This window comes from Anopheles moucheti, unplaced genomic scaffold, assembly GCF_943734755.1.
Source record: "Anopheles moucheti unplaced genomic scaffold, idAnoMoucSN_F20_07 putative_Y_118, whole genome shotgun sequence".
Taxonomy (NCBI): Eukaryota; Metazoa; Arthropoda; class Insecta; order Diptera; family Culicidae; genus Anopheles; species Anopheles moucheti.
The window spans coordinates 37202-56859 of NW_026453768.1; positions in this window are offsets into that span (position 1 = coordinate 37202).

A 19658-nucleotide genomic window follows, 5' to 3' on the forward strand; every position below is an offset into this window, starting at 1 on the left:
GTCCATCCAAAACGAACTTTGTACTTTGCTATGAAGTTCCACCAGGAATGAGTTTTCATGCAAAAACTGTCTATTTCAACTTAATTCGTCCATGCAAAACTAACCTTGTACTTTGCTATGAAGTTCCACCATGAATGAGTTTTCATGCAAAAACTGTCTATTTCAACTTAATTCGTCCATGCAAAACTAACTTTGTACTTTGCTATGAAGTTCCACCAGGAATGAGTTTTTATGCAAAAACTCTCTATTTCAACTTAATTCGTCCATGCAAAACTAACTTTGTACTTTGCTATGAAGTTCCACCAGGAATGAGTTTTCATGCAAAAACTGTCTACTTTAACTTAATTCGTGCATGCAAAACTAACTTTGTACTTTGCTATGAAGTTCCACCAGGAATGAGTTTTCATGCAAAAACTGTCTATTTCAACTTAATTCGTCCATGCAAAACTAACTTTGTACTTTGCTATGAAGTTCCACCAGGAATGAGTTTTCATGCAAAAACTGTCTATTTCAACTTAATTCGTCCATGCAAAACTAACTTTGTACTTTGCTATGAAGTTCCACCAGGAATGAGTTTTCATGCAAAAACTGTCTACTTTAACTTAATTCGTGCATGCAAAACTAACTTTGTACTTTGCTATGAAGTTCCACCAGGAATGAGTTTTCATGCAAAAACTGTCTACTTTAACTTAATTCGTGCATGCAAAACTAACTTTGTACTTTGCTATGAAGTTCCACCAGGAATGAGTTTTCATGCAAAAACTGTCTACTTTAACTTAATTCGTCCATGCAAAACTAACTTTGTACTTTGCTATGAAGTTCCACCATGAATGAGTTTTCATGCAAAAACTGTCTATTTCAACTAAATTGATTCATCCAAAACGAACTTTGTACTTTGCTATGAAGTTCCACCAGGAATGAGTTTTCATGCAAAAACTGTCTATTTCAACTAAATTGATCCATCCAAAACGAACTTTGTACTTTGCTATGAAGTTCCACCAGGAATGAGTTTTTATGCAAAAACTGTCTATTTCAACTAACTTTGTCCATCTAAAACGAACTTTGTACTTTGCTATGAAGTTCCACCAGGAATGAGTTTTTATGCAAAAACTGTCTATTTCAACTAAATTGATTCATCCAAAACGAACTTTGTACTTTGCTATGAAGTTCCACCAGGAATGAGTTTTCATGCAAAAACTGTCTATTTCAACTTAATTCGTCCATGCAAAACTAACTTTGTACTTTGCTATGAAGTTCCACCAGGAATGAGTTTTCATGCAAAAACTGTCTATTTTAACTTAATTCGTTTATGCAAAACTAACTTTGTACTTTGCTATGAAGTTCCACCAGGAATGAGTTTTTATGCAAAAACTGTCTATTTCAACTTAATTCGTCCATGCAAAACTAACTTTGTACTTTGCTATGAAGTTCCACCATGAATGAGTTTTCATGCAAAAACTGTCTATTTCAACTAACTTTGTCCATCTAAAACGAACTTTGTACTTTGCTATGAAGTTCCACCAGGAATGAGTTTTTATGCAAAAACTGTCTATTTCAACTAAATTGATTCATCCAAAACGAACTTTGTACTTTGCTATGAAGTTCCACCAGGAATGAGTTTTCATGCAAAAACTGTCTATTTCAACTAACTTTGTCCATCTAAAACGAACTTTGTACTTTGCTATGAAGTTCCACCAGGAATGAGTTTTTATGCAAAAACTGTCTATTTCAACTAAATTGATTCATCCAAAACGAACTTTGTACTTTGCTATGAAGTTCCACCAGGAATGAGTTTTCATGCAAAAACTGTCTATTTCAACTTAATTCGTCCATGCAAAACTAACTTTGTACTTTGCTATGAAGTTCCACCAGGAATGAGTTTTCATGCAAAAACTGTCTATTTTAACTTAATTCGTTTATGCAAAACTAACTTTGTACTTTGCTATGAAGTTCCACCAGGAATGAGTTTTCATGCAAAAACTGTCTACTTTAACTTAATTCGTCCATGCAAAACTAACTTTGTACTTTGCTATGAAGTTCCACCATGAATGAGTTTTCATGCAAAAACTGTCTATTTCAACTAAATTGATTCATCCAAAACGAACTTTGTACTTTGCTATGAAGTTCCACCAGGAATGAGTTTTCATGCAAAAACTGTCTATTTCAACTAAATTGATCCATCCAAAACGAACTTTGTACTTTGCTATGAAGTTCCACCAGGAATGAGTTTTTATGCAAAAACTGTCTATTTCAACTAACTTTGTCCATCTAAAACGAACTTTGTACTTTGCTATGAAGTTCCACCAGGAATGAGTTTTTATGCAAAAACTGTCTATTTCAACTAAATTGATCCATCCAAAACGAACTTTGTACTTTGCTATGAAGTTCCACCAGGAATGAGTTTTTATGCAAAAACTGTCTATTTCAACTAACTTTGTCCATCTAAAACGAACTTTGTACTTTGCTATGAAGTTCCACCATGAATGAGTTTTCATGCAAAAACTGTCTATTTCAACTAAATTGATTCATCCAAAACGAACTTTGTACTTTGCTATGAAGTTCCACCAGGAATGAGTTTTCATGCAAAAACTGTCTATTTCAACTTAATTCGTCCATGCAAAACTAACTTTGTACTTTGCTATGAAGTTCCACCAGGAATGAGTTTTCATGCAAAAACTGTCTATTTTAACTTAATTCGTTTATGCAAAACTAACTTTGTACTTTGCTATGAAGTTCCACCAGGAATGAGTTTTTATGCAAAAACTGTCTATTTCAACTTAATTCGTCCATGCAAAACTAACTTTGTACTTTGCTATGAAGTTCCACCAGGAATGAGTATTTATGCAAAAACTCTCTATTTCAACTTAATTCGTCCATGCAAAACTAACTTTGTACTTTGCTATGAAGTTCCACCAGGAATGAGTTTTCATGCAAAAACTGTCTACTTTAACTTAATTCGTCCATGCAAAACTAACTTTGTACTTTGCTATGAAGTTCCATCATGAATGAGTTTTCATGCAAAAACTGTCTATTTCAACTTAATTCGTCCATGCAAAACTAACTTTGTACTTTGCTATGAAGTTCCACCAGGAATGAGTTTTCATGCAAAAACTGTCTATTTTAACTTAATTCGTTTATGCAAAACTAACTTTGTACTTTGCTATGAAGTTCCACCAGGAATGAGTTTTTATGCAAAAACTGTCTATTTCAACTTAATTCGTCCATGCAAAACTAACTTTGTACTTTGCTATGAAGTTCCACCAGGAATGAGTATTTATGCAAAAACTCTCTATTTCAACTTAATTCGTCCATGCAAAACTAACTTTGTACTTTGCTATGAAGTTCCACCAGGAATGAGTTTTCATGCAAAAACTGTCTATTACAGCTTAATTCGTCCATGCAAAACTAACTTTGTACTTTGCTATGAAGTTCCACCAGGAATGAGTTTTTATGCAAAAACTCTCTATTTCAACTTAATTCGTCCATGCAAAACTAACTTTGTACTTTGCTATGAAGTTCCACCAGGAATGAGTTTTTATGCAAAAACTCTCTATTTCAACTTAATTCGTCCATGCAAAACTAACTTTGTACTTTGCTATGAAGTTCCACCAGGAATGAGTTTTCATGCAAAAACTGTCTACTTTAACTTAATTCGTCCATGCAAAACTAACTTTGTACTTTGCTATGAAGTTCCACCATGAATGAGTTTTCATGCAAAAACTGTCTATTTCAACTTAATTCGTCCATGCAAAACTAACTTTGTACTTTGCTATGAAGTTCCACCAGGAATGAGTTTTCATGCAAAAACTGTCTATTTCAACTTAATTCGTCCATGCAAAACTAACTTTGTACTTTGCTATGAAGTTCCACCATGAATGAGTTTTCATGCAAAAACTGTCTATTTCAACTTAATTCGTCCATGCAAAACTAACTTTGTACTTTGCTATGAAGTTCCACCAGGAATGAGTTTTCATGCAAAAACTGTCTACTTTAACTTAATTCGTCCATGCAAAACTAACTTTGTACTTTGCTATGAAGTTCCACCATGAATGAGTTTTCATGCAAAAACTGTCTTTTTCAACTTAATTCGTCCATACAAAACTAACTTTGTACTTTGCTATGAAGTTCCACCAGGAATGAGTTTTCATGCAAAAACTGTCTATTTCAACTTAATTCGTCCATGCAAAACTAACTTTGTACTTTGCTATGAAGTTCCACCATGAATGAGTTTTCATGCAAAAACTGTCTATTTCAACTTAATTCGTCCATGCAAAACTAACTTTGTACTTTGCTATGAAGTTCCACCATGAATGAGTTTTCATGCAAAAACTGTCTATTTCAACTTAATTCGTCCATGCAAAACTAACTTTGTACTTTGCTATGAAGTTCCACCATGAATGAGTTTTCATGCAAAAACTGTCTATTTCAACTTAATTCGTCCATGCAAAACTAACTTTGTACTTTGCTATGAAGTTCCACCATGAATGAGTTTTCATGCAAAAACTGTCTATTTCAACTTAATTCGTCCATGCAAAACTAACTTTGTACTTTGCTATGAAGTTCCACCAGGAATGAGTTTTCATGCAAAAACTGTCTATTTCAACTTAATTCGTCCATGCAAAACTAACTTTGTACTTTGCTATGAAGTTCCACCATGAATGAGTTTTCATGCAAAAACTGTCTATTTCAACTTAATTCGTCCATGCAAAACTAACTTTGTACTTTGCTATGAAGTTCCACCAGGAATGAGTTTTCATGCAAAAACTGTCTACTTTAACTTAATTCGTCCATGCAAAACTAACTTTGTACTTTGCTATGAAGTTCCACCATGAATGAGTTTTCATGCAAAAACTGTCTATTTCAACTTAATTCGTCCATGCAAAACTAACTTTGTACTTTGCTATGAAGTTCCACCAGGAATGAGTTTTCATGCAAAAACTGTCTATTTCAACTTAATTCGTCCATGCAAAACTAACTTTGTACTTTGCTATGAAGTTCCACCATGAATGAGTTTTCATGCAAAAACTGTCTATTTCAACTTAATTCGTCCATGCAAAACTAACTTTGTACTTTGCTATGAAGTTCCACCAGGAATGAGTTTTCATGCAAAAACTGTCTACTTTAACTTAATTCGTCCATGCAAAACTAACTTTGTACTTTGCTATGAAGTTCCACCAGGAATGAGTTTTCATGCAAAAACTGTCTATTTCAACTTAATTCGTCCATGCAAAACTAACTTTGTACTTTGCTATGAAGTTCCACCAGGAATGAGTTTTCATGCAAAAACTGTCTACTTTAACTTAATTCGTCCATGCAAAACTAACTTTGTACTTTGCTATGAAGTTCCACCAGGAATGAGTTTTCATGCAAAAACTGTCTATTTCAACTTAATTCGTCCATGCAAAACTAACTTTGTACTTTGCTATGAAGTTCCACCATGAATGAGTTTTCATGCAAAAACTGTCTATTTCAACTTAATTCGTCCATGCAAAACTAACTTTGTACTTTGCTATGAAGTTCCACCAGGAATGAGTTTTCATGCAAAAACTGTCTATTTCAACTTAATTCGTCCATGCAAAACTAACTTTGTACTTTGCTATGAAGTTCCACCATGAATGAGTTTTCATGCAAAAACTGTCTATTTCAACTTAATTCGTCCATGCAAAACTAACTTTGTACTTTGCTATGAAGTTCCACCAGGAATGAGTTTTCATGCAAAAACTGTCTACTTTAACTTAATTCGTCCATGCAAAACTAACTTTGTACTTTGCTATGAAGTTCCACCAGGAATGAGTTTTCATGCAAAAACTGTCTATTTCAACTTAATTCGTCCATGCAAAACTAACTTTGTACTTTGCTATGAAGTTCCACCAGGAATGAGTTTTCATGCAAAAACTGTCTACTTTAACTTAATTCGTCCATGCAAAACTAACTTTGTACTTTGCTATGAAGTTCCACCATGAATGAGTTTTCATGCAAAAACTGTCTATTTCAACTTAATTCGTCCATGCAAAACTAACTTTGTACTTTGCTATGAAGTTCCACCAGGAATGAGTTTTCATGCAAAAACTGTCTATTTCAACTTAATTCGTCCATGCAAAACTAACTTTGTACTTTGCTATGAAGTTCCACCATGAATGAGTTTTCATGCAAAAACTGTCTATTTCAACTTAATTCGTCCATGCAAAACTAACTTTGTACTTTGCTATGAAGTTCCACCAGGAATGAGTTTTCATGCAAAAACTGTCTATTACAGCTTAATTCGTCCATGCAAAACTAACTTTGTACTTTGCTATGAAGTTCCACCAGGAATGAGTTTTTATGCAAAAACTCTCTATTTCAACTTAATTCCTCCATGCAAAACTAACTTTGTACTTTGCTATGAAGTTCCACCAGGAATGAGTTTTCATGCAAAAACTGTCTACTTTAACTTAATTCGTCCATGCAAAACTAACTTTGTACTTTGCTATGAAGTTCCACCATGAATGAGTTTTCATGCAAAAACTGTCTATTTCAACTTAATTCGTCCATGCAAAACTAACTTTGTACTTTGCTATGAAGTTCCACCAGGAATGAGTTTTCATGCAAAAACTGTCTATTTCAACTTAATTCGTCCATGCAAAACTAACTTTGTACTTTGCTATGAAGTTCCACCATGAATGAGTTTTCATGCAAAAACTGTCTATTTCAACTTAATTCGTCCATGCAAAACTAACTTTGTACTTTGCTATGAAGTTCCACCAGGAATGAGTTTTCATGCAAAAACTGTCTACTTTAACTTAATTCGTCCATGCAAAACTAACTTTGTACTTTGCTATGAAGTTCCACCATGAATGAGTTTTCATGCAAAAACTGTCTATTTCAACTTAATTCGTCCATGCAAAACTAACTTTGTACTTTGCTATGAAGTTCCACCAGGAATGAGTTTTCATGCAAAAACTGTCTATTTCAACTTAATTCGTCCATGCAAAACTAACTTTGTACTTTGCTATGAAGTTCCACCATGAATGAGTTTTCATGCAAAAACTGTCTATTTCAACTTAATTCGTCCATGCAAAACTAACTTTGTACTTTGCTATGAAGTTCCACCAGGAATGAGTTTTCATGCAAAAACTGTCTACTTTAACTTAATTCGTCCATGCAAAACTAACTTTGTACTTTGCTATGAAGTTCCACCAGGAATGAGTTTTCATGCAAAAACTGTCTATTTCAACTTAATTCGTCCATGCAAAACTAACTTTGTACTTTGCTATGAAGTTCCACCAGGAATGAGTTTTCATGCAAAAACTGTCTACTTTAACTTAATTCGTCCATGCAAAACTAACTTTGTACTTTGCTATGAAGTTCCACCAGGAATGAGTTTTCATGCAAAAACTGTCTATTTCAACTTAATTCGTCCATGCAAAACTAACTTTGTACTTTGCTATGAAGTTCCACCATGAATGAGTTTTCATGCAAAAACTGTCTATTTCAACTTAATTCGTCCATGCAAAACTAACTTTGTACTTTGCTATGAAGTTCCACCAGGAATGAGTTTTCATGCAAAAACTGTCTACTTTAACTTAATTCGTCCATGCAAAACTAACTTTGTACTTTGCTATGAAGTTCCACCAGGAATGAGTTTTCATGCAAAAACTGTCTATTTCAACTTAATTCGTCCATGCAAAACTAACTTTGTACTTTGCTATGAAGTTCCACCATGAATGAGTTTTCATGCAAAAACTGTCTATTTCAACTTAATTCGTCCATGCAAAACTAACTTTGTACTTTGCTATGAAGTTCCACCAGGAATGAGTTTTCATGCAAAAACTGTCTATTTCAACTTAATTCGTCCATGCAAAACTAACTTTGTACTTTGCTATGAAGTTCCACCATGAATGAGTTTTCATGCAAAAACTGTCTATTTCAACTAAATTGATTCATCCAAAACGAACTTTGTACTTTGCTATGAAGTTCCACCAGGAATGAGTTTTCATGCAAAAACTGTCTATTTCAACTAAATTGATCCATCCAAAACGAACTTTGTACTTTGCTATGAAGTTCCACCAGGAATGAGTTTTTATGCAAAAACTGTCTATTTCAACTAACTTTGTCCATCTAAAACGAACTTTGTACTTTGCTATGAAGTTCCACCAGGAATGAGTTTTTATGCAAAAACTGTCTATTTCAACTTAATTCGTCCATGCAAAACTAACTTTGTACTTTGCTATGAAGTTCCACCAGGAATGAGTTTTCATGCAAAAACTGTCTATTTTAACTTAATTCGTTTATGCAAAACTAACTTTGTACTTTGCTATGAAGTTCCACCAGGAATGAGTTTTTATGCAAAAACTGTCTATTTCAACTTAATTCGTCCATGCAAAACTAACTTTGTACTTTGCTATGAAGTTCCACCAGGAATGAGTATTTATGCAAAAACTCTCTATTTCAACTTAATTCGTCCATGCAAAACTAACTTTGTACTTTGCTATGAAGTTCCACCAGGAATGAGTTTTCATGCAAAAACTGTCTACTTTAACTTAATTCGTCCATGCAAAACTAACTTTGTACTTTGCTATGAAGTTCCATCATGAATGAGTTTTCATGCAAAAACTGTCTATTTCAACTTAATTCGTCCATGCAAAACTAACTTTGTACTTTGCTATGAAGTTCCACCAGGAATGAGTTTTCATGCAAAAACTGTCTATTTTAACTTAATTCGTTTATGCAAAACTAACTTTGTACTTTGCTATGAAGTTCCACCAGGAATGAGTTTTTATGCAAAAACTGTCTATTTCAACTTAATTCGTCCATGCAAAACTAACTTTGTACTTTGCTATGAAGTTCCACCAGGAATGAGTATTTATGCAAAAACTCTCTATTTCAACTTAATTCGTCCATGCAAAACTAACTTTGTACTTTGCTATGAAGTTCCACCAGGAATGAGTTTTCATGCAAAAACTGTCTATTACAGCTTAATTCGTCCATGCAAAACTAACTTTGTACTTTGCTATGAAGTTCCACCAGGAATGAGTTTTTATGCAAAAACTCTCTATTTCAACTTAATTCGTCCATGCAAAACTAACTTTGTACTTTGCTATGAAGTTCCACCAGGAATGAGTTTTTATGCAAAAACTCTCTATTTCAACTTAATTCGTCCATGCAAAACTAACTTTGTACTTTGCTATGAAGTTCCACCAGGAATGAGTTTTCATGCAAAAACTGTCTACTTTAACTTAATTCGTCCATGCAAAACTAACTTTGTACTTTGCTATGAAGTTCCACCATGAATGAGTTTTCATGCAAAAACTGTCTATTTCAACTTAATTCGTCCATGCAAAACTAACTTTGTACTTTGCTATGAAGTTCCACCAGGAATGAGTTTTCATGCAAAAACTGTCTATTTCAACTTAATTCGTCCATGCAAAACTAACTTTGTACTTTGCTATGAAGTTCCACCATGAATGAGTTTTCATGCAAAAACTGTCTATTTCAACTTAATTCGTCCATGCAAAACTAACTTTGTACTTTGCTATGAAGTTCCACCAGGAATGAGTTTTCATGCAAAAACTGTCTACTTTAACTTAATTCGTCCATGCAAAACTAACTTTGTACTTTGCTATGAAGTTCCACCATGAATGAGTTTTCATGCAAAAACTGTCTTTTTCAACTTAATTCGTCCATACAAAACTAACTTTGTACTTTGCTATGAAGTTCCACCAGGAATGAGTTTTCATGCAAAAACTGTCTATTTCAACTTAATTCGTCCATGCAAAACTAACTTTGTACTTTGCTATGAAGTTCCACCATGAATGAGTTTTCATGCAAAAACTGTCTATTTCAACTTAATTCGTCCATGCAAAACTAACTTTGTACTTTGCTATGAAGTTCCACCATGAATGAGTTTTCATGCAAAAACTGTCTATTTCAACTTAATTCGTCCATGCAAAACTAACTTTGTACTTTGCTATGAAGTTCCACCATGAATGAGTTTTCATGCAAAAACTGTCTATTTCAACTTAATTCGTCCATGCAAAACTAACTTTGTACTTTGCTATGAAGTTCCACCATGAATGAGTTTTCATGCAAAAACTGTCTATTTCAACTTAATTCGTCCATGCAAAACTAACTTTGTACTTTGCTATGAAGTTCCACCAGGAATGAGTTTTCATGCAAAAACTGTCTATTTCAACTTAATTCGTCCATGCAAAACTAACTTTGTACTTTGCTATGAAGTTCCACCATGAATGAGTTTTCATGCAAAAACTGTCTATTTCAACTTAATTCGTCCATGCAAAACTAACTTTGTACTTTGCTATGAAGTTCCACCAGGAATGAGTTTTCATGCAAAAACTGTCTACTTTAACTTAATTCGTCCATGCAAAACTAACTTTGTACTTTGCTATGAAGTTCCACCATGAATGAGTTTTCATGCAAAAACTGTCTATTTCAACTTAATTCGTCCATGCAAAACTAACTTTGTACTTTGCTATGAAGTTCCACCAGGAATGAGTTTTCATGCAAAAACTGTCTATTTCAACTTAATTCGTCCATGCAAAACTAACTTTGTACTTTGCTATGAAGTTCCACCATGAATGAGTTTTCATGCAAAAACTGTCTATTTCAACTTAATTCGTCCATGCAAAACTAACTTTGTACTTTGCTATGAAGTTCCACCAGGAATGAGTTTTCATGCAAAAACTGTCTACTTTAACTTAATTCGTCCATGCAAAACTAACTTTGTACTTTGCTATGAAGTTCCACCAGGAATGAGTTTTCATGCAAAAACTGTCTATTTCAACTTAATTCGTCCATGCAAAACTAACTTTGTACTTTGCTATGAAGTTCCACCAGGAATGAGTTTTCATGCAAAAACTGTCTACTTTAACTTAATTCGTCCATGCAAAACTAACTTTGTACTTTGCTATGAAGTTCCACCAGGAATGAGTTTTCATGCAAAAACTGTCTATTTCAACTTAATTCGTCCATGCAAAACTAACTTTGTACTTTGCTATGAAGTTCCACCATGAATGAGTTTTCATGCAAAAACTGTCTATTTCAACTTAATTCGTCCATGCAAAACTAACTTTGTACTTTGCTATGAAGTTCCACCAGGAATGAGTTTTCATGCAAAAACTGTCTATTTCAACTTAATTCGTCCATGCAAAACTAACTTTGTACTTTGCTATGAAGTTCCACCATGAATGAGTTTTCATGCAAAAACTGTCTATTTCAACTTAATTCGTCCATGCAAAACTAACTTTGTACTTTGCTATGAAGTTCCACCAGGAATGAGTTTTCATGCAAAAACTGTCTACTTTAACTTAATTCGTCCATGCAAAACTAACTTTGTACTTTGCTATGAAGTTCCACCAGGAATGAGTTTTCATGCAAAAACTGTCTATTTCAACTTAATTCGTCCATGCAAAACTAACTTTGTACTTTGCTATGAAGGTCCACCAGGAATGAGTTTTCTTGCAAAAACTGTCTACTTTAACTTAATTCGTCCATGCAAAACTAACTTTGTACTTTGCTATGAAGTTCCACCATGAATGAGTTTTCATGCAAAAACTGTCTATTTCAACTTAATTCGTCCATGCAAAACTAACTTTGTACTTTGCTATGAAGTTCCACCAGGAATGAGTTTTCATGCAAAAACTGTCTATTTCAACTTAATTCGTCCATGCAAAACTAACTTTGTACTTTGCTATGAAGTTCCACCATGAATGAGTTTTCATGCAAAAACTGTCTATTTCAACTTAATTCGTCCATGCAAAACTAACTTTGTACTTTGCTATGAAGTTCCACCAGGAATGAGTTTTCATGCAAAAACTGTCTACTTTAACTTAATTCGTCCATGCAAAACTAACTTTGTACTTTGCTATGAAGTTCCACCATGAATGAGTTTTCATGCAAAAACTGTCTATTACAGCTTAATTCGTCCATGCAAAACTAACTTTGTACTTTGCTATGAAGTTCCACCAGGAATGAGTTTTTATGCAAAAACTCTCTATTTCAACTTAATTCCTCCATGCAAAACTAACTTTGTACTTTGCTATGAAGTTCCACCAGGAATGAGTTTTCATGCAAAAACTGTCTACTTTAACTTAATTCGTCCATGCAAAACTAACTTTGTACTTTGCTATGAAGTTCCACCATGAATGAGTTTTCATGCAAAAACTGTCTATTTCAACTTAATTCGTCCATGCAAAACTAACTTTGTACTTTGCTATGAAGTTCCACCAGGAATGAGTTTTCATGCAAAAACTGTCTATTTCAACTTAATTCGTCCATGCAAAACAAACTTTGTACTTTGCTATGAAGTTCCACCATGAATGAGTTTTCATGCAAAAACTGTCTATTTCAACTTAATTCGTCCATGCAAAACTAACTTTGTACTTTGCTATGAAGTTCCACCAGGAATGAGTTTTCATGCAAAAACTGTCTACTTTAACTTAATTCGTCCATGCAAAACTAACTTTGTACTTTGCTATGAAGTTCCACCATGAATGAGTTTTCATGCAAAAACTGTCTATTTCAACTTAATTCGTCCATGCAAAACTAACTTTGTACTTTGCTATGAAGTTCCACCAGGAATGAGTTTTCATGCAAAAACTGTCTATTTCAACTTAATTCGTCCATGCAAAACTAACTTTGTACTTTGCTATGAAGTTCCACCATGAATGAGTTTTCATGCAAAAACTGTCTATTTCAACTTAATTCGTCCATGCAAAACTAACTTTGTACTTTGCTATGAAGTTCCACCAGGAATGAGTTTTCATGCAAAAACTGTCTACTTTAACTTAATTCGTCCATGCAAAACTAACTTTGTACTTTGCTATGAAGTTCCACCAGGAATGAGTTTTCATGCAAAAACTGTCTATTTCAACTTAATTCGTCCATGCAAAACTAACTTTGTACTTTGCTATGAAGTTCCACCAGGAATGAGTTTTCATGCAAAAACTGTCTACTTTAACTTAATTCGTCCATGCAAAACTAACTTTGTACTTTGCTATGAAGTTCCACCAGGAATGAGTTTTCATGCAAAAACTGTCTATTTCAACTTAATTCGTCCATGCAAAACTAACTTTGTACTTTGCTATGAAGTTCCACCATGAATGAGTTTTCATGCAAAAACTGTCTATTTCAACTTAATTCGTCCATGCAAAACTAACTTTGTACTTTGCTATGAAGTTCCACCAGGAATGAGTTTTCATGCAAAAACTGTCTATTTCAACTTAATTCGTCCATGCAAAACTAACTTTGTACTTTGCTATGAAGTTCCACCATGAATGAGTTTTCATGCAAAAACTGTCTATTTCAACTTAATTCGTCCATGCAAAACTAACTTTGTACTTTGCTATGAAGTTCCACCAGGAATGAGTTTTCATGCAAAAACTGTCTACTTTAACTTAATTCGTCCATGCAAAACTAACTTTGTACTTTGCTATGAAGTTCCACCATGAATGAGTTTTCATGCAAAAACTCTCTATTTCAACTTAATTCGTCCATGCAAAACTAACTTTGTACTTTGCTATGAAGTTCCACCAGGAATGAGTTTTTATGCAAAAACTCTCTATTTCAACTTAATTCGTCCATGCAAAACTAACTTTGTACTTTGCTATGAAGTTCCACCAGGAATGAGTTTTCATGCAAAAACTGTCTATTTCAACTTAATTCGTCCATGCAAAACTAACTTTGTACTTTGCTATGAAGTTCCACCATGAATGAGTTTTCATGCAAAAACTGTCTATTTCAACTTAATTCGTCCATGCAAAACTAACTTTGTACTTTGCTATGAAGTTCCACCAGGAATGAGTTTTCATGCAAAAACTGTCTACTTTAACTTAATTCGTCCATGCAAAACTAACTTTGTACTTTGCTATGAAGTTCCACCATGAATGAGTTTTCATGCAAAAACTGTCTATTTCAACTTAATTCGTCCATGCAAAACTAACTTTGTACTTTGCTATGAAGTTCCACCAGGAATGAGTTTTCATGCAAAAACTGTCTATTTCAACTTAATTCGTCCATGCAAAACTAACTTTGTACTTTGCTATGAAGTTCCACCAGGAATGAGTTTTTATGCAAAAACTCTCTATTTCAACTTAATTCGTCCATGCAAAACTAACTTTGTACTTTGCTATGAAGTTCCACCAGGAATGAGTTTTCATGCAAAAACTGTCTATTTCAACTTAATTCGTCCATGCAAAACTAACTTTGTACTTTGCTATGAAGTTCCACCATGAATGAGTTTTCATGCAAAAACTGTCTATTTCAACTTAATTCGTCCATGCAAAACTAACTTTGTACTTTGCTATGAAGTTCCACCATGAATGAGTTTTCATGCAAAAACTGTCTACTTTAACTTAATTCGTCCATGCAAAACTAACTTTGTACTTTGCTATGAAGTTCCACCATGAATGAGTTTTCATGCAAAAACTGTCTATTTCAACTTAATTCGTCCATGCAAAACTAACTTTGTACTTTGCTATGAAGTTCCACCAGGAATGAGTTTTCATGCAAAAACTGTCTACTTTAACTTAATTCGTCCATGCAAAACTAACTTTGTACTTTGCTATGAAGTTCCACCATGAATGAGTTTTCATGCAAAAACTGTCTATTTCAACTTAATTCGTCCATGCAAAACTAACTTTGTACTTTGCTATGAAGTTCCACCAGGAATGAGTTTTCATGCAAAAACTGTCTATTTCAACTTAATTCGTCCATGCAAAACTAACTTTGTACTTTGCTATGAAGTTCCACCATGAATGAGTTTTCATGCAAAAACTGTCTATTTCAACTTAATTCGTCCATGCAAAACTAACTTTGTACTTTGCTATGAAGTTCCACCAGGAATGAGTTTTCATGCAAAAACTGTCTACTTTAACTTAATTCGTCCATGCAAAACTAACTTTGTACTTTGCTATGAAGTTCCACCATGAATGAGTTTTCATGCAAAAACTGTCTATTTCAACTTAATTCGTCCATGCAAAACTAACTTTGTACTTTGCTATGAAGTTCCACCATGAATGAGTTTTCATGCAAAAACTGTCTATTTCAACTTAATTCGTCCATGCAAAACTAACTTTGTACTTTGCTATGAAGTTCCACCAGGAATGAGTTTTCATGCAAAAACTGTCTATTTCAACTTAATTCGTCCATGCAAAACTAACTTTGTACTTTGCTATGAAGTTCCACCATGAATGAGTTTTCATGCAAAAACTGTCTATTTCAACTTAATTCGTCCATGCAAAACTAACTTTGTACTTTGCTATGAAGTTCCACCAGGAATGAGTTTTCATGCAAAAACTGTCTACTTTAACTTAATTCGTCCATGCAAAACTAACTTTGTACTTTGCTATGAAGTTCCACCAGGAATGAGTTTTCATGCAAAAACTGTCTATTTCAACTTAATTCGTCCATGCAAAACTAACTTTGTACTTTGCTATGAAGTTCCACCATGAATGAGTTTTCATGCAAAAACTGTCTATTTCAACTTAATTCGTCCATGCAAAACTAACTTTGTACTTTGCTATGAAGTTCCACCAGGAATGAGTTTTCATGCAAAAACTGTCTACTTTAACTTAATTCGTCCATGCAAAACTAACTTTGTACTTTGCTATGAAGTTCCACCAGGAATGAGTTTTCATGCAAAAACTGTCTATTTCAACTTAATTCGTCCATGCAAAACTAACTTTGTACTTTGCTATGAAGTTCCACCAGGAATGAGTTTTCATGCAAAAACTGTCTACTTTAACTTAATTCGTCCATGCAAAACTAACTTTGTACTTTGCTATGAAGTTCCACCAGGAATGAGTTTTCATGCAAAAACTGTCTATTTCAACTTAATTCGTCCATGCAAAACTAACTTTGTACTTTGCTATGAAGTTCCACCATGAATGAGTTTTCATGCAAAAACTGTCTATTTCAACTTAATTCGTCCATGCAAAACTAACTTTGTACTTTGCTATGAAGTTCCACCAGGAATGAGTTTTCATGCAAAAACTGTCTATTTCAACTTAATTCGTCCATGCAAAACTAACTTTGTACTTTGCTATGAAGTTCCACCATGAATGAGTTTTCATGCAAAAACTGTCTATTTCAACTTAATTCGTCCATGCAAAACTAACTTTGTACTTTGCTATGAAGTTCCACCAGGAATGAGTTTTCATGCAAAAACTGTCTACTTTAACTTAATTCGTCCATGCAAAACTAACTTTGTACTTTGCTATGAAGTTCCACCAGGAATGAGTTTTCATGCAAAAACTGTCTATTTCAACTTAATTCGTCCATGCAAAACTAACTTTGTACTTTGCTATGAAGTTCCACCAGGAATGAGTTTTCATGCAAAAACTGTCTACTTTAACTTAATTCGTCCATGCAAAACTAACTTTGTACTTTGCTATGAAGTTCCACCAGGAATGAGTTTTCATGCAAAAACTGTCTATTTCAACTTAATTCGTCCATGCAAAACTAACTTTGTACTTTGCTATGAAGTTCCACCATGAATGAGTTTTCATGCAAAAACTCTCTATTTCAACTTAATTCGTCCATGCAAAACTAACTTTGTACTTTGCTATGAAGTTCCACCAGGAATGAGTTTTCATGCAAAAACTGTCTACTTTAACTTAATTCGTCCATGCAAAACTAACTTTGTACTTTGCTATGAAGTTCCACCAGGAATGAGTTTTCATGCAAAAACTGTCTATTTCAACTTAATTCGTCCATGCAAAACTAACTTTGTACTTTGCTATGAAGTTCCACCAGGAATGAGTTTTCATGCAAAAACTGTCTACTTTAACTTAATTCGTCCATGCAAAACTAACTTTGTACTTTGCTATGAAGTTCCACCATGAATGAGTTTTCATGCAAAAACTGTCTATTTCAACTAAATTGATCCATCCAAAACGAACTTTGTACTTTGCTATGAAGTTCCACCAGGAATGAGTTTTTATGCAAAAACTGTCTATTTCAACTAACTTTGTCCATCTAAAACGAACTTTGTACTTTGCTATGAAGTTCCACCAGGAATGAGTTTTCATGCAAAAACTGTCTACTTTAACTTAATTCGTCCATGCAAAACTAACTTTGTACTTTGCTATGAAGTTCCACCATGAATGAGTTTTCATGCAAAAACTGTCTATTTCAACTAAATTGATCCATCCAAAACGAACTTTGTACTTTGCTATGAAGTTCCACCAGGAATGAGTTTTTATGCAAAAACTGTCTATTTCAACTAACTTTGTCCATCTAAAACGAACTTTGTACTTTGCTATGAAGTTCCACCAGGAATGAGTTTTTATGCAAAAACTGTCTATTTCAACTTAATTCGTCCATGCAAAACTAACTTTGTACTTTGCTATGAAGTTCCACCAGGAATGAGTTTTCATGCAAAAACTGTCTATTTTAACTTAATTCGTTTATGCAAAACTAACTTTGTACTTTGCTATGAAGTTCCACCAGGAATGAGTTTTCATGCAAAAACTGTCTATTTCAACTAACTTTGTCCATCCAAAACTAACTTTGTACTTTGCTATGAAGTTCCACCAGGAATGAGTTTTTATGCAAAAACTCTCTATTTCAACTTAATTCGTCCATGCAAAACTAACTTTGTACTTTGCTATGAAGTTCCACCAGGAATGAGTTTTTATGCAAAAACTGTCTATTTCAACTTAATTCGTCCATGCAAAACTAACTTTGTACTTTGCTATGAAGTTCCACCAGGAATGAGTTTTCATGCAAAAACTGTCTATTTTAACTTAATTCGTTTATGCAAAACTAACTTTGTACTTTGCTATGAAGTTCCACCAGGAATGAGTTTTTATGCAAAAACTGTCTTGTTGTAAACAAACGATGTTTACACCGACCGCTGCTGTCACTGTCGGACATTATATCGTATTTACGAAGTTGTCGGAAGAAAGCTTCACGGTCGGGATATCTGAGTACCGCGGTGAGTGAAGGACTAACCGAAAAAGAATGTATATAAGGGCAGGACGACGCGCGAGACGCCCTTTTTTTACCGCTAGAAAACGTTGACGAATAAAGAACTAATTTTTTGGTTCGCTCTAGTGAGAAAGCGTTCCTAATTAATTATCGACTTTTTTGCGTTTTCTACATTCCAAAAAATTAGTTTCTAATTTCAAGAAATTAGCTCCAACTAATTCGAAAAAATAGTTTGTTGGAAATCTTCAAATTTCAACAAGTTTGCGATAGTTTGCAAGAATATTTGCGTCGCAAAGCTAAGTTTAGTGCGCGTTTAATTCGCTCGAATCGAAAGTAAATTATCCACCGGGGATAATCGCGATCGCGTAACGAACGATAGTGGATTCCAGTTTATAGTGCGCACGTTTTAAGTGATTCGCGAAATGGAACACGGCGATGACACGGTGCAAGACGGGCAACAGACGAGCCAGCGAGTGGATACTGTATTCCCCTCGGAGGAACAGACGGCTGAACGCGAAAGCGTAGTCGCGACGAATGCGACGCCCTCCTGTTCGGCTCGATCGCCCGTGGCCGTACAAGAATCGTCCCAGAGCGAAGGGATTTTGGGCCACCGGGGCGAGCAGACCGTGCAGACTCCGTGGGGATACTTTCCGGTGAGGCACAGGGATGCCATCGCGCTGGACGCGACACCAGAAGCAGCCCGGCCGTCCCCTTATCACACCAACACGCACGCACAAAATGGCCACACGCAACCGGAGGGTTTAAGACGCGTCACCGATGGCGCATCGAATTCGGCGATGGCGACCGCGCACCGGTCAGCAACCCATGAAGGGTTCATGACCCCTAACCGGGAACACCGGAGGAAGCAGCTCGAACTCGAGCGTTTAAGGATCGAGCTACAACAACGAAAACTTGAACTCCGCGCGCGCGAGTTGGAGTTTTCAAAAGGGGAGTGTGAAATTGCGCGCAAATCGCAATGCGAGCTAGAAAAAGCAAGTGCTTGGCTGCTGCATCGAGAAAATGGTGGTTCCCTTGATGCTGCTGGAAGGCGCGTTGATATCGGCACGGAACACTTCCGATGTGAGGACAACCCTACCGTGGCCACCAGTAAATATGCACTGACACCGACATGGCCAGCGAACGAAACAGCGAGACGTGACGCGGAATTTCACGAGTGGCAAAGCGCGATGGAGGATCTCATGTCGCGAGATCCTCGCCGCATAAATGGAACAACGCACCGACCTGGACACGATTTTGGACACAGCACGTTGGCACAACCGCACGCAACCGATCACGACACTTCAGCAGCCGCACACGGACACGATTTCGAACACAGCACGTCTACACACACACACGGAAACCGATACGGACACACCGCCCAACCACACGGACTCGATCACGGTTATTACACGTTTATACCGCCCCGCGGACTTGGTCAGGCAAACAGCACTTTTGCCCAACCGCGCACGAGCGCGCCAGCAACGTACCCGCACAATGTTTTCGTCGACGGGCATGCGGGAACACTTGGAAGCTTGGGATCGACTTTCTTGAGTCAATCCCAAATTGCCGCGCGGAAAGCCAGTGGAAGAGAGCTACCTACGTTTTCGGGTTCCGCAGAACAGTGGCCGCTCTTCATCTCCAGCTACGAGCACTCAACAGCAATCTGCGGGTACTCCGACTACGAGAACCTGCTGAGGCTACAAAAGGCGTTGAAAGGAGCTGCGCTGGAAGCG